Source organism: Urtica dioica, chromosome 7 (assembly GCF_054948205.1).
Source record: "Urtica dioica subsp. dioica isolate 48M chromosome 7, U.dioica_male_clone48M_v1_H2, whole genome shotgun sequence".
Taxonomy (NCBI): Eukaryota; Viridiplantae; Streptophyta; class Magnoliopsida; order Rosales; family Urticaceae; genus Urtica; species Urtica dioica.
This window is the reverse complement of record NC_142762.1, coordinates 19,597,563-19,612,118: the sequence shown is the minus strand read 5'-3', so window position 1 is coordinate 19,612,118 and position 14,556 is coordinate 19,597,563.

The window sequence follows — 14,556 nt, the reverse complement described above, 5'->3', positions numbered from 1 at the left end:
CTCGGGGCCGTGGGTAGTTCGCCGATGAGGTCGACTCCCCACTTCGCGAAAGGTCGCGGCACAATGATTGGGCACAACGGGGCCGGTGCTTGACGCGGAATGTGGGCGAATCTTTGGCACTTATCGCATTTTTTGGCCCATTCGTGGGAGTCCTTTTTCATGGTTGGCCAAAAATATCCGAGTCTCAGTAGCTTTAATGCCAAAGATTGCCCGGCGGCGTGGTTTCCGCACACCCCTTCGTGCACCTCGCGGAGTGCTTTCTTCGCCTCGACTTCGGTCAGGCAGCGGAGGAGGGGCATAGAGTAGCCTCTCTTGAACAAGTTGTCCTCCCTCATCGTGTACTTCGGCACCAAGCTTCTCAGCTTTTTGGCCTCTTCTTTGTCTTCAGGGACGACTCATCGCTTAAGGAATTCCACGAGCGGAGTCATCCATGAGGGAGGTGGATTCTCGTCAACTACCCCTACGTCGCCTCTCGAGACGTAGGGTCGGGTCAACACTTCGATCGGGACGCTGCCTTCGCCCTCCTCGTCTATCCCAGACGCGAGGCGAGCCAGGGCGTCAGCGTCGATGTTCGCTTCTCGAGGAACATGGACGATCTCGAACCATGACAGGGCCTCCAGGTTCTTTCGGGTCTTCGACAAATACGCGACCATGTTTGGCTCTTTTGCGCTTAACCTGGTTCACAATCAACTGCGAGTCGCAGTGGATGCGCAGGTTTTGGACGCCTAGCTTGTTTGCTAGCTCCAAGCCAACGATCAGAGCCTCGTACTCTGCCTCGTTGTTGGAAGCCTTGAACTCGAACCGCAGGGCATATCTCAGTTTTTCCCTATCGGGATTTGTGAGCACCACGCCGGCGCCAGCCTCCCGGGCGTTTGACGCGCCATCCACGTGCAAGTCCCAGACCGGCCCTATCGGGTTGTTGGTTCTCTTCTTCGACGACTCATTGTGGTCGTCCTCCTTGTCTTTCCTGCCCTTGTCACCTTCATCCCCCTCGTCAGTTGAGGGCGCGCCTGTGAACTCGGCTACGAAGTCGGCGAGGGCTTGGCCCTTGATGGCGGTTCTCGGTTGGAACTCGACCCCGTACTCGCCCAACTCTTGGGACCATATGGCCATTCGCGAGGAGGTCCCTATTTGAAGGGCCTTCTCGATGGGATGTCCCGTGCGGACCACAACGGGGTGCGCCTGAAAGTAGGGTCGGAGTTTTCTCGCGCTCATGACGAGGGCGAGGGACAATCTCTCGATTTCCGGGTATCGAGTCTCGGCGTCGAGGAGCGCCTTGCTAACGTAATAGACCGGCCATTGCACCTTGCCTTCTTCGCGTATGAGGACCGCGCTCACGGTCCTGTCGGAAACCGCGAGGTAGATGTACAAGGTTTCGCCATTCTTTGGCTTCGCGAGGAATGGGGGGGGAGGTGAAATAGGCTTTCATTTCATGGAATGCTTCCTCGCACTCCCCCGTCCACACGAACCCGTCGGTCTTCTTCAGTGCCTTAAAAAACGGTTGGCACCTATCGGTGGCTTTGGAAACAAATCACGTCAGGGCGGCGATCCTTCCCGTCAAGCTTTGAACTTCTTTCACTTTTTGCGGCGGCCTCATCTCTAGGATCGTCCTGATCTTCTCGGGGTTAGCCTCGATCCCGCGGCGACTAACCATGTAGCCCAAGAATTTTCCGGACTCGACCCCAAAAGCGCACTTGTTGGGGTTGAGCTTCATCTTGTAGCGTCGCAGGATTGTGAACATCTCCCTAAGATCTCGAACGTGGTCGTGGGCCTTGAGGCTTTTGACGAGCATATCGTCCACGTAGACCTCCATGGTTTTTCCAATTTGATTGGCGAACATTCGGTTCTCCAACCTTTGATACGTCGCTCCCGCGTTTTTGAGGCCAAAGGGCATGACCTTGTAACAGTAGAGTCCGCGGTTCGTAACAAAGGTGGTCTTGATCTGATCCGGTTCGTGCATGCGGATCTGGTTGTAGCCTGAGTAGGCGTCCATGAAACTCAACAACTCGTGGCCGGCCGTGGCGTCCACGAGTTGCTCGATCCTCGGGAGAGGGAAGCTGTCTTTCGGGCAGGCTTTGTTGAGATCTTTGTAGTCGATACAGATCCGCCACTTCCCGTTTGGCTTCTTGACCATCACCACATTGGACACCCACTTGGGGTGTTCCGCCTCCCTGATGAAGTCGGCGGCGAAAAGTTTATCAACCTCTTCACCAATGGCTTGGTACCTCTCCCCGCTGAAAGTCCGTCGCGGTTGAACGCGCTCAGCCACTCTCTTGTCGTCATTGAGACGGTGAACCATTATTTCGGGGTCGATCCCCGGCATGTCGGCGTGTGTCCACGCAAAGACATCTTTGTGCTCACGGAGGAAGGCGGCGAGCTCGGCCCGGACCCCGGACGGGAGTTGGGCGCCTACCTTGACTACTTGATCAGGCTTGGCGTCGTCCAATACGACGGGAACGAGGTCGTCCGGTGTCTCCACCTTTCGACGCTCGACATCGTCCCTTTGGTCCAGTTCTCCGAAGGTGCCTCCTTCCTCTATCTTGCAAGGGAATTTGTCCCCGAGCTGGCAGACGGTGCTCACCATCATTCCTTTCCCTTTTCCGTCCACGCCCTGGACGTAGCACATCCTCGCCATTGACTGGTCTCCCAGCATTACGGCGATCCCCTTCTCGGTCGGGAACTTCATCATCAGATGGTACGTGGACGTTATGGCCTTCAACCGGTTGAGAGTCGGGCGGCCGACGATGATATTGTATGCCGAGGGCTAGTCCACGACAAGGAACGACACGATGTGGGTAACCTCGAGCCCTCCCGAGGTACCGCAGGTAACCGGGAGGTCGATAGTTCCCTCCGTCATGACCCTCTCCCCGGAGAAGCCGAAGAGCGGGGTCGAAATCTGGGTCGGTCTCATCCCGGATAGCTTCATCCTGTCCAACGCCGACTTGAAGATTATGTCGGCGGAGCTCCCATTGTTGATAAGGATTCTCCGGACGAGGTTGTTGGCGACGGGGGTAGAGACGACTATCGCGTCGTTGTGCGGATGGAGCACTCGTGCCGCGTCTTGGCCGGTGAAGAACATAGATTCGAACGGGGCCGGAGGAGGGGCCTCGTACGTGTGGTTGATGTAGTGCGCTATTTTCCCTTGGGAAACTTCGCGCACGTACTTCTTCCTCTGCGTGACCGAGTCTCCGAACTCCGGGCCGCCCAAGATCGCGCCCACAATGTGCAGTTACGAGCTTTCCAGTTCTTGGATTGCCGCTCGGTCCGTGACGGTCACCGTCGCCGGACCTTTCTTCTCTTGCCGCGGGCGCTCCCCGTGCGCCGCGGCCGTCCCGATCGTTCTAAGGACGTATTCCTTCAGTTTCCCATCTTGAATCAGGGCCTCAATCTGACGCTTGAGTTGGTAGCATTCGGATTTCAGATGCCCGTGATCCTGGTGGTATTCACAGAACTTACTTCGATCCCACTTGGCGGGATCCTTCGTGAGAGGGGTTGGACTTCCCAGCTTGTCACGGTGTAGAGCTAGGATCCGCTCCGGCGGAGTATTCAGAGGAGTAAAGGTCGAGAACTTTCAGAAGCTATCGACATGTGGCGGCCTCGGCCCGGGGAGGGAGCGGCCGTTAGGGGCCTGGCCTCCCTTATTCCTCCTCTTTCGAGGGTCGGGGCGATCTCCGTCCTGGTCGTCGCGGCGGCGACTACCCTGTCCTCCTGACTTTCGGCCATCTCGGCCATCGAGATAGTCCTCGATTCCCATATACGTGCGGGCTCTCGCCATTAGCTCCGCCATGTCCCGTGGGACTTTTTTAACAATGGATTTGAGGAAGTCGCTCGTGCGCACTTCCTCGGTGATCGCCATGATGGCGTCCTTATCGTCGAACCCTTCGACTTTGTGAGACTCCTCGGTGAAGCGGGCGAGGTATTGTCTCAGTGTCTCGCCTCTCCCTTGTCGGATTGAGAGGAGGTGGGTCTTCGACTTCTTTTGCGCCACAAGGGTGGTGAATCGAGTAAGGAAAGCCTCTCGCAAGGCCCGGAAAGACGAGATGCTCCCCGGCCTTAGGCTTCGGAACCACTCAAATCCCGACCCTGTAAGGGTCAGGCTGAAGGCCTGACAGAGGGTGGCGTCCGTCTGTCCTTGCATAGTCATCCACGTCTCGTAGTGTTGGATGTGGAAGTTTGGGTCCGTCCGTCCATCATAGGGAGGGATGGACGGTAACTTGAAGTTCCCCACGCAAGGCTGCGCGAGGATTTGAGCGGCGAAGGGAGAGTATGATTCCTCAATCCCTCCGTACGGCCGTTGCCTCCCTGACTCCCTCATCTCGATGATTTGGTTTTGGAGGCTCTGAATCATCGTGACCATATCAAGCCCGTTAGTAGGGTCGACCGTCGGGGCCACGGGAGTCACCGGTTGGCGCTCGTTGGACGCTTGGTCCACACTACAAGAAATACCACATTTAGCGACGAAACTATTAGCGACGACTTAATCGTCGCTAATAAATCGTCGCTAATCACCCTTTTAGCGACGATAAACTCGTTGCTAATTCTTTGGTGCGAAAAATATTGAAGTTTGGCGGCAAAGATAATTAGCGACGACTTAATCGTCGCTAATTCTTTTTTGTCGTCGCTAAGTTCGCGGGAAAATAATTAGCGACGATAAATTCGTCGCTAATTATTTCTGAATTCATTTAGCGACGACAATTTCGTCGCTAAAAATGTTGAATTAATTTCGAATTTTAAAGAGGGAAAAATCCCTCCAATTTAATTAAGACGAAAACATTTAGCGACGATAAAGTCGTCGCTAAAGATTGTTTTATCGTCGCTATACAATTAGCGACGAAATAATCGTCGCTAAAGGTCATCCAATTTATGACGAATTTTAAAGAGGGAAAAATCCCCCCATTAAATTAAAACGAAATGATTTAGCGACGATAAAGTCGTCGCTAAATATGTGAAATTTACTATTAGCGACGAAGAAATCGTCGCTAAATGCCTGGTTTACGTAAGTTCATTTAGCGACGAAATAAAATCATTTAGCGACGAGAAAATCGTCGCTAAATGTCTTTAAATACCAGATCGCGACCCAGCTTCCCCATTTCTCTTTCTTTAACCTAAATCGATTTTCTCTCTCTTTTTCTCTCTCCCGCCGTCGCCGTGCTGTCCTCCGCCGTGTGCCGCCGACGCCGTCGACGCTACCCGGTAAGTCTCTCTCTCTCCTTACTTCTGTCTCTCCTCACATGCATCTCTCTCCTTACCTCTCTCTCTCTCCCGGTGCAGATCCTCCGCCGAGCCACTCCGCCGCCGACGCCGCCCCTCCGCCGCTCCGTCTGCTTCCCCTCTTCCCCGCGACCCGCGTCTGCTTCCCCTCTTCCCGGCGAACCCGCGCCCTCTTCTTCTTTTTGTCCTCCGATCGGTAAGTTTTTTTTTTTAAAAACTATATATATATATATTAGTTAGTTATAGGATTAATATATATTAGTTATAAATTTATGTATATATTAGTTATATATTAGGTATATATGATTAATATATATAGGATTATAAACTTTAGTTATAAATTTATTTTAATTAGTTATAGGATTATAAACTTTAGTTATATATTTGTTATAAATTAGTTATAAATGAATTATATAATTTTAGTTATAAATGTTTGTTATATATTTTTTAGTTATAATTTTAGTTATAAATTATATAAGTATAAATTAGTTATAAATTTTAGTTATATATTTGTTATAAATTAGTTATAAATGAATTATATAATTTTAGTTATAAATGTTTGTTATATATTTTTTAGTTATAATTTTAGTTATAAATGAATTATATAAGTATAAATTAGTTATAAATGAATTATATATTTTTAGTTTATAAATTTGTTATAATTTAATAATCGAACCACTGAGGTTGGATTTATTGTTAGTTTTAGGACGTTTCTATGCAGGTTTTAAAGTTAAAGGCTTGATGCCGGGTTGTTAAGTTTATAGGGGAGGTTCTGTCGAAATTCGGTAGGATCGATCGTGAAATTATAAAATAAAATCCGAAAACTACTAAATTTTGAAATGTTCAATCTATAGGTAAAATGAGTTATCCAAATAGGAATTGGATAATCGAGGACCAACGTTTAAGCGTTGAGTTTGCGGCTGGCATGACAGAGTTCATGGCAATGGCCCGACAACACGTAAATGTCGAAGGACGAGTTAAGTGTCCATGCAAGAGGTGTAACAACGTGTTGATGCAAAAAATTCCTGATATAGAGAATCATCTCTTTATCAGAGGATTTAAGAGGAATTACACGAGGTGGAACTTTCACGGGGAGGAAGAAGATGACGTAATGCAGTATCAGACGGAGTTCAGAGGAGGAGGGATGTTTGATGCTGTACACGATATCTTAGATCACAACGACGTAGACGGTGACGATGACAGTATTGACCCGAATGCAGAATACCAGAGTGGACAGTTCGATGACCTTTTCAGCGACCTGAACACAGAATTATGGCCGGGTTGTACGGAGTATTCGTCACTCTCATTTGTTGTCACGTTGATGCATTTGAAAGTGATGAACAAGTGGACGAATAAGTCGTTTGATCAGCTTCTGAAAGTACTGAAAAAATCTCATCCGATCGACAACACGATTCCAGAGTCACATTATGAAGCAAAGGCGAAATTGCGTCGATTTGGTATGGGTTACGAGTCGATTCACGTTTGCAAACACGATTGCGCGTTGTTTTGGAAGGACAACGCCAATCTAGACGAGTGTCCAGTTTGTAATGAGAGTCGGTGGCTGATGAAAGACGGTGGAAAAAAAGTAGCGCATAAAGTGCTGCGCTACTTTCCACTGAAAGATCGACTTAAGCGACTGTACGCGAGTCGGCACACAGCTCTAGAGATGCAGTGGCACGAGAATGAACGCATTAAAGAGGATGGTGTACTGCGACATCCTGCTGACGGAGCAACGTGGAAGGAGATCGACCGAAAATATCCCATGTTTGCGACAGAACCGAGGAACGTCCGGCTTGGACTTGCCGCCGATGGTTTCAACCCATTTGGTGACATGAGTTTATCGTACAGTATGTGGCCGGTAGTCTTGACTGCGTACAATTTACCGCCGTGGTTGTGCATGAAAACATCGTACTTGATGTTAACATTGCTTATACCAGGTCGTAGTGCGCCGGGTAAAGACATGGATGTTTTCTTACGACCGCTGATTGATGAGCTGAAGGAATTGTGGGAAACCGGTGTTGTGTTGAGAGATGGTTCGACCGGTGAGCTATTCAGGTTGTTTTCCGTACTTCTATGGACGGTGAATGATTTTCCAGCGAGAAGCAGTTTGTCGGGATGGAGTGGTCAAGGGTACCTTGCTTGTCCGACGTGTAACAACGACACACCATCTTTCAAGGCTCGAAACAAGATTGTTTACTGCGATCATCGTCGATTCTTGCCGTTGTTACACCCGATGAGGAAGAGCAAACTGTACAAGGTACGAAATGAGAAACGACCACCACCAGTGAGAAAATCAGCGAGCGATATACTTCGACAATTGCGATTAGTGGGAGATGCAACCCCGGGGAAGCACCCTGACTTCGGCGGGAAGCGGTTTACTGAGTTCTTGAGATCTGTCAGATTTCCCGATGGTTTTGCGGGGAATTTGAAGAAGAATGTTACCGCGGATGGGAGGTTGACGGGTTTGAAGTCTCACGATTGTCACGTGATTATGCAGCGCCTATTGACGAAGATTTGATGGAAGAAGATGATTTGTCAGACGACGATGATTGATAGTATATAACGTTTTTCATTTACTTACTAAATTAATTGATTTAAATCATTAAGAATGCATAACCAAATTTTTTTTTTTTTAATTTCAGATGGCTGCGGCTACAGGAGCTGGAGGCAGCGGAGGCGGGGATGACTTCTTAGCCCGTCTCCCGAATTATTGCCAGTCGGCGCCCGTACGTGATGGCGTCGAAGAAGAAGACGAGGATATCGAACCGGCCGTGCGTGGGCCGACGGTCGGGCTTCGATCTGAGCGTGCACGGCGCCCCGGGGTGAAGGAAGTCGTTGTTTATAACGAGGAGTTTCAGTCGTTCTTGCAGCCAGAGCGCGAGATGGATCCGGATCTCGCGACGTTCGCGAACACGCTCGGGTTGGTCGTCCGAGACAAGATCTCGCCTACGGTCCCAAGGTGGACGAATGCGAACGTGGGGCCGGCGAAGGAGGCCGAGATCCGAGCAGCGATTCGAGACAAGTACGACATTGGCCTAATATCGTCGCTAAATACTTTTAGCGACGATTTCAGGGTTATTACCGACGAATAAAATCATCGGTAAATGTTGTAAATGTTGTAGTGCCACGACATTGGCCTGAGGCCGGGCGAGAGTTGCGGCGGGAAGCGCGTCCCTCTGAGAGTTGAGCCTTTGGCGGAGATCCTCCCCTCGGGAGTTTCTCTGCGCCGTCAAGCGCTCTCTAAGGTCCACGCTCGGTGCGTGGCGAGGCGAGGTCGCCCTTGGTCGAACCGTCCGGCGAGCGCTTCGGCTATCGGCCCCATCATCCACCAGGGTCGTTCTCTCCTCGGCGAGGGGCCGTGTCCGGCCGCCTCTTGAAACCGAGGGGGCGAGTCCCCGGGACTGTGACCGTACCTACTGTCGCGTCGGGTGCGAAGGATCGGCCAATGCACCATTGGACCTCTCGGGCCGTGTTTGGGCGAAGCTATGAGTCGCCTCATTGGTCCTTGACTCCCCCACGTAGTCGGGGTCAGAGTCGTCTCGGGCGGATCGATCCTCGACGTCATAGCTGAGGAGATTGGCGATGAGCGAGCCGTCGACGCCGGGACGGTCAAGAAGCTCCGCGAGCCGCCGGGCCGTATCCTCTCGGATCGCGGCCTCGGGGTCGTTCACCGGGTCTTGGGGCTGGCTCTCGTTATCACGAGATTGCCCTTCAAGATGGTGAGCAAGGCTTCGAAGACCGTACCTCGAGCTCGTTGCTCGAGTGCCATCGGAGGTCGTGGGAATATAACTCATCTCTCGAGAGTCGTAGACGTAGTGAAATTGAGGAAATGGAAGGGAGAGCGTGCTAAGGTCGGTGGTCCCCTCCTTCTAGCGCCAAAATGTTGTCGCAGTTTTTCGGACAACGATTTAGGAGTCACAAACGGTCAGACCCAAGGCCGGACCAAGTGGTCTCGTCTTGACTCGAGCGTGTCGGACTTGATATCTCAAGTCGTCCCTTAGCTGTGGTAGAAATTCACCTCGTCTCGGTACCTGAAAAGCAGTAGAGAATGTGTGAACTACAAAGGGGAAACAGAGGGGTTGCCTCTGTTTACCTCTCCGACGCTCAACATTAGTAGGGTTGAGGTGGTTTGTAGAGGGTTTAAGTGTTTGGGGGCAAAGCCTTGAGAGAAACGAGCGAGGTACGAGTTCGGCAGCGTTTCAGTACTCAAGAATGGATTACCTGGACTAGGGGAGAGACCCCTATATTTATAAGCGACCAAGGGATGCTATGGACAACCCCTTGGCCGAGTGAGGCTCGTCTGACTCTCGGCGGAGTGAGACCCGTGGCCGAGTGAAGTTCACTCGGCCATTGGACGAGTGAACGTTTGTTGAAGTTCACTCGGCCAATGGCCGAGTGAGAGCCGAGTGTCGGGTGAAGCTCACTCGGCCGTTGGCCGAGTGAACGCTTGCTGAGGTTCACTCGGCCACCGGCCGAGTGAGAGCTAACCGCCGAGTGAAGTTCACTCGGCCATTGGCCGAGCGAATACCGAGCGCCGAGAGGAGCTCGCTCGGGCATTGGCCGAGTGAACATTGGGCGAAGTTCACTCGGCCATTGGCCGAGTGATGGGCCTGGGCCGAGAGAAGGCTCACTCGGCCATTGGCCGAGTGAGTTGATGGGCTTGCAGAGAAAGGGCCGGTGTGAGGGTTTCACTCGGCCATTGGCCGAGTGAGCTTGCCCGGCCGCCCGAAACGTCGATCGTGCCGTCGGACCTCGCCGGGCCGATAACAGTAGATTCGTTGTAACCAAACCTTTGCTACGTTATATAATTGTCCCTTAAGACCTGCGCTTGACCCGTTAGAATGGAAGAGAGATGAGAGCATAGATCGACTAAAAAAAAAGAAAAAAAATTCTTAAAAGCAAGCGCTAAGATAAGTGCGCTGAAAAATGAAACTCCTAAGGAAAAAACGATGCGCTAAACACTTGTACCGAAAATAAGCGACTACTCAAAGTTGACATGTTCGTCTCCTCCACTAGGATGCTTGACCTCCAAGGCCTCCGCTTCAATCATCGAGTCTGTGCACTTCGAGCCCAAAGGCGCATCCGGAGGTGTCGAGGAAGAGGGTCACTTCAAAGATGCGCGGGGACCGCACTCCACCAAGCGCGATCCGAGAACGAGTCGCTGCCAATGCCCTTGAGGCTTGAGAAGATCTCGCCAAATGCGCCCGAGCCTTCGCTCTTGATGAGGAAGCTTAAAAATACAACGAAGGTCAGGACTCTGAGCAAAAGAAACTAAAGTCGCAAGACGAAAGGCGAAAGTACCTGGAAGACCGACGCTCATGGGAGACTACACGGTGCGGGGGACTTCCTCCGCCTGCGGAACGTCCCTAGGACCAGGAGGAAAAAACAAGAACTACCCATTCGACGCCATCAACTCGTGCGAACAAAATCACTTGCCAACTTCCCGAGCCTCCAACATTCCTCGAATTTCTTCCACGAACTCGAGACTATCTGCCCCCGCATCGGCAGAAAAGTTAGACAGAAGACCAAACCAGAGCGACGCCGCTCCTAAGGCCTCGACCTTGACCCACATCACGCCTTCCTGCTAGGGGTCTCGGTGTCCGTGATCAGCTTGGTGTTATGGAAATCACAGACCATGTGAAAGTCGGGATGTCCCGATGCGGGAAAGACCGCGACGAGATTACGAAAGTCGTCCACGGTCATGACCCGCTCGGTCTGGAAATGACACTTAATGTGGCACATCGCAACCAGGCAATAAAATGTCGGGCTCATCTGACAGGCATGCACCCCCAATCGCGCGAGGAGCTACTGGACAATCGACTGAAAGGCAGACGCAGCCCATACTGAAGGCTCGCCACGGCCACCGTGGCAAATCCACGCGGCGGGAAAAATCGTCGGAGAAGTGGCACAGACGTCGGAATGACGTATGCCTTCCTGAGACCGACGTACGCTCGATAGGTGATGGAGCTAGAAGCATCAATCCCCGAGCAGTCGAAACCATCCGGAGCAGTAAAGCCTTCCACGACATTCCACTCCATCCTCTCGAAAGACTTTGCTGACACATTAGACTTTGTGTCCAAGACCTCGGATCTAGCACACCTTGGCCCTCCAGGAGAGCTCTCGCCCCTAAAGATGGCCGAGGCAATCTTCATCACCTTCCCTGAGCACTCCGTGACAAAACTTCTAGCCCCGGATGAGTCACCACCAGGATGCTCCGATTCCGGCCAAAAAACGTCCACACAGTCGATCTCGTTGAGAACAGCCTCTGAAGAAGCCAGCAAAGGGGCATCAACGTCTCCGTCCGACACAACCGGAGTATCCAACCGGACATTCACACAACGCACCAGACTTTGGCACGTTGCCCCCCCCCCCCTTCAACCAGGTTGATCAGGAAGCAGAGAGCATCTTTTCCCGGCACACCACACCGACCGCGCCAGTGGCATTAATGCCCACAAGAAGAGTAGTAGTTATTGCTTATATGCATTTGATGTAATAAAGTCTCATGAAGACTCTTGATTGTATCTGCTGAATAATTAATAAAGAGTTGAAACTTTCATTCATTCTTCTTTGTTTGCTTGAAGCTTTATGATAAACCTTAGTCTTTGCTCTTTAAACAAACCTAACAACAAATGAAGAGTCAAATACAAATTTGTATGAACAAACTCTTCATGGTTTGCTTAAAACAGTATATTCACAATCTAAGGATCAAATGGGTATTGATCTCGGTATGATTGTTAGGAGAACCAATGATGTTTGGTTATGAGACTGAGAGAGTTGGAGACTCTATAGTTCTTCCTAGGTATCTTCTGAAGATACTGAATTGAACAGTGCACTTCTAGAGACAATGTAAGAACAAACCATTTAACATTTTCTGTTTCAAAGTCACTATATATGAATTGCATCATGCTTACATCAATCCTGAGAAGCATAGCTTACATACTCTCATTTTAGAAAGTCATAGTTCTAGATTCATTATGTGATATAGACAAGACTTGTTGATGAAGTACTAAGTTATGGAGATGTCATGAACAACTTTGTGAAGATCTCATAGATATGGAATTCATGTACAAGATTATTGAAATGCAATATATATCACTTCATGCTTTGTTCCTTGGAATATGGATAAATGAACTGGCCAGTGTCCAAATTGAGTCATGACTCTATTGGATGAATCAATGTGACTTGTTAGCTCCTAGTCAATACATTGTATCTAACTTATTCACAAGTGACAAAGGAGTTGACAAAATAACAACTAGAAGGGTAAAATTGTAATTTTATAAATTCCCATCTAGTTGATGGTATTCATGAAGGGTAAACATAGATAGTATTCAATGGATCCACTCATCAAAATTAAGTAGAATTTTGAATAGAAAATATATTCATTTGAACCGAGAGAGTTTTAGTGTCAACTCTTTAGTGGAGTCAGTTGACATTACGCAAAAACTTGAAAAAGTTTTGTGAACTTTTGTGTCCAAGGATGCTAGTTCAAGCTTTGTTCATTTGGATCCATGAGGTCACTAACACAAGTCATGAGAGTAGGATTTGTTAAACTAGTAGCTAAGTCAAAACAAGTTCAAGTATTGAACTAGACGAATTTTACGAAGATTGTCTAAAGGGTAATTTTGTCCATTAGGTCATAAGATGGTATAAATGTTAAAATAAGATTTTGGCATTGTCATATGATGATAATGTTAATTAATCCACACGGCCAAGAATAGGATTTGGGCCTTGAGGATTGAATTTCATTTTATAGAATTTTATGTGAAAATTCTACATGGGTTTTTCTTGTATTGTCTTGAACAAATAAAGAAACATCTAGAAGCATGTTCTAGATGATATCTTCGTGGCCTCCATCAAAAGAAAGCGGGAAATTATTTTATGCATTAATGTATAAAGATACTTGCCAAAAAGGAAAAGAGGAAACAATTTGTAGCATATGCTATGGATGTACACGGCCAACAAAGAGAAAAAGGAAACAAATTTCCAGCCTTGGTATTATTATAATAGGAATGGGAAACAAATATTGTGCTCATGAATATGTGATATTCAGCCATAATATAAAAGAGGAAGTTGCATCTTTTGCATTGATTAAAGACAATCCCTTCTCCTATAAATACCACACCACATTTACATTGTCGAAACAAGTTTTTGGTGAGCCTTTCTCTCTCTTGTTTGGCCGTGTGACTCTATCTCCCTCTCTTCTTCTCTCTTTTGTTTTGTCACCTAGGTCCTCATTAGACCTAGGGTTTTGTATTAGCTCTTTGGCTCTAAGACTAGTTCTTAGGTCATTGTGTTTAATAGTGCCCACACACTAAATCCTTTCCAAACTCGAAGACCGTAGTGGTAGAAACTATCGTGGTTACTCGGATTCAAGAAAACACGAAGAAGACAAGCTAAGTGGGGAGATGAGCGATTCAATAAATCCACAAGCTTCTCAACGCTCAAGCTTCAAGCGAGGTTGGTACCGAGTGAAAACTCATTATAGTATTATTTTATATTACATAATCATGCACTCTGTCTAGGTAGTAAAATCGTTTTACATGTTTTAAAGAATTTTTTATTTTCTGACGCTTATAAGAGGCAATAAATTATTCTTAATCCTAGATCTATTCTAACAAATGGTATCAGAGCTATGGTCAAAGTTTAAGCATGTACATGTAATTTAAACTATGAGTATGAAAATTCTTTTCTTAATTTTACTCGGGTAATGAATTTGCTAGAATTGTTTTTTTTAATTTATTGCTCGGGCCTTTAAATTAAAATGCATGTTGATTTTCGATACTATTGGGATGCTAATAAAAAAATTAGAATCAGTTCTAAAAATTTTTAATTTTTGCATAACCAAAATCGTGTTTTGAGAAGTTTGAGAATTGTTATCGGCCCGACCTTCGATCGGGGCCAATCAGAGGCAAAGCAGCGATCGGACTTACCCCGGCCATTGATCGGCCCATGGGCCGGCTCGGCCAAAGGCCGGCCCAATAGCCTCAGCCCAAGACCGAGCTCGGCTATCCACGGCCATCCGCCCGATGGCCTCGACCTCCCGAGCTCGACCTCGGCCTCGTGAGCTCGACCTCGACCTCACGAGCTCGGCTTCGGCCTCACGAGCTCGACCTCGGCCTCGCAAGCTCGACCTCGGCCTCCCGAGCTCGACCTCGGCCTCACGAGCTCGACTTCGGCCTCACGAGCTCGACCTCGGCCTCGCGAGCTCGACCTCGGCCTCACGAGCTCGACCTCGGCCTAACGAGCTCGACTTCGGCCTCACGAGCTCGACCTCGGCCTCGCGAGCTCGACCTCGGCCTCGCGAGCTCGACCTCGGCCTCACAAGCCTATGATATCCTCGGCTAT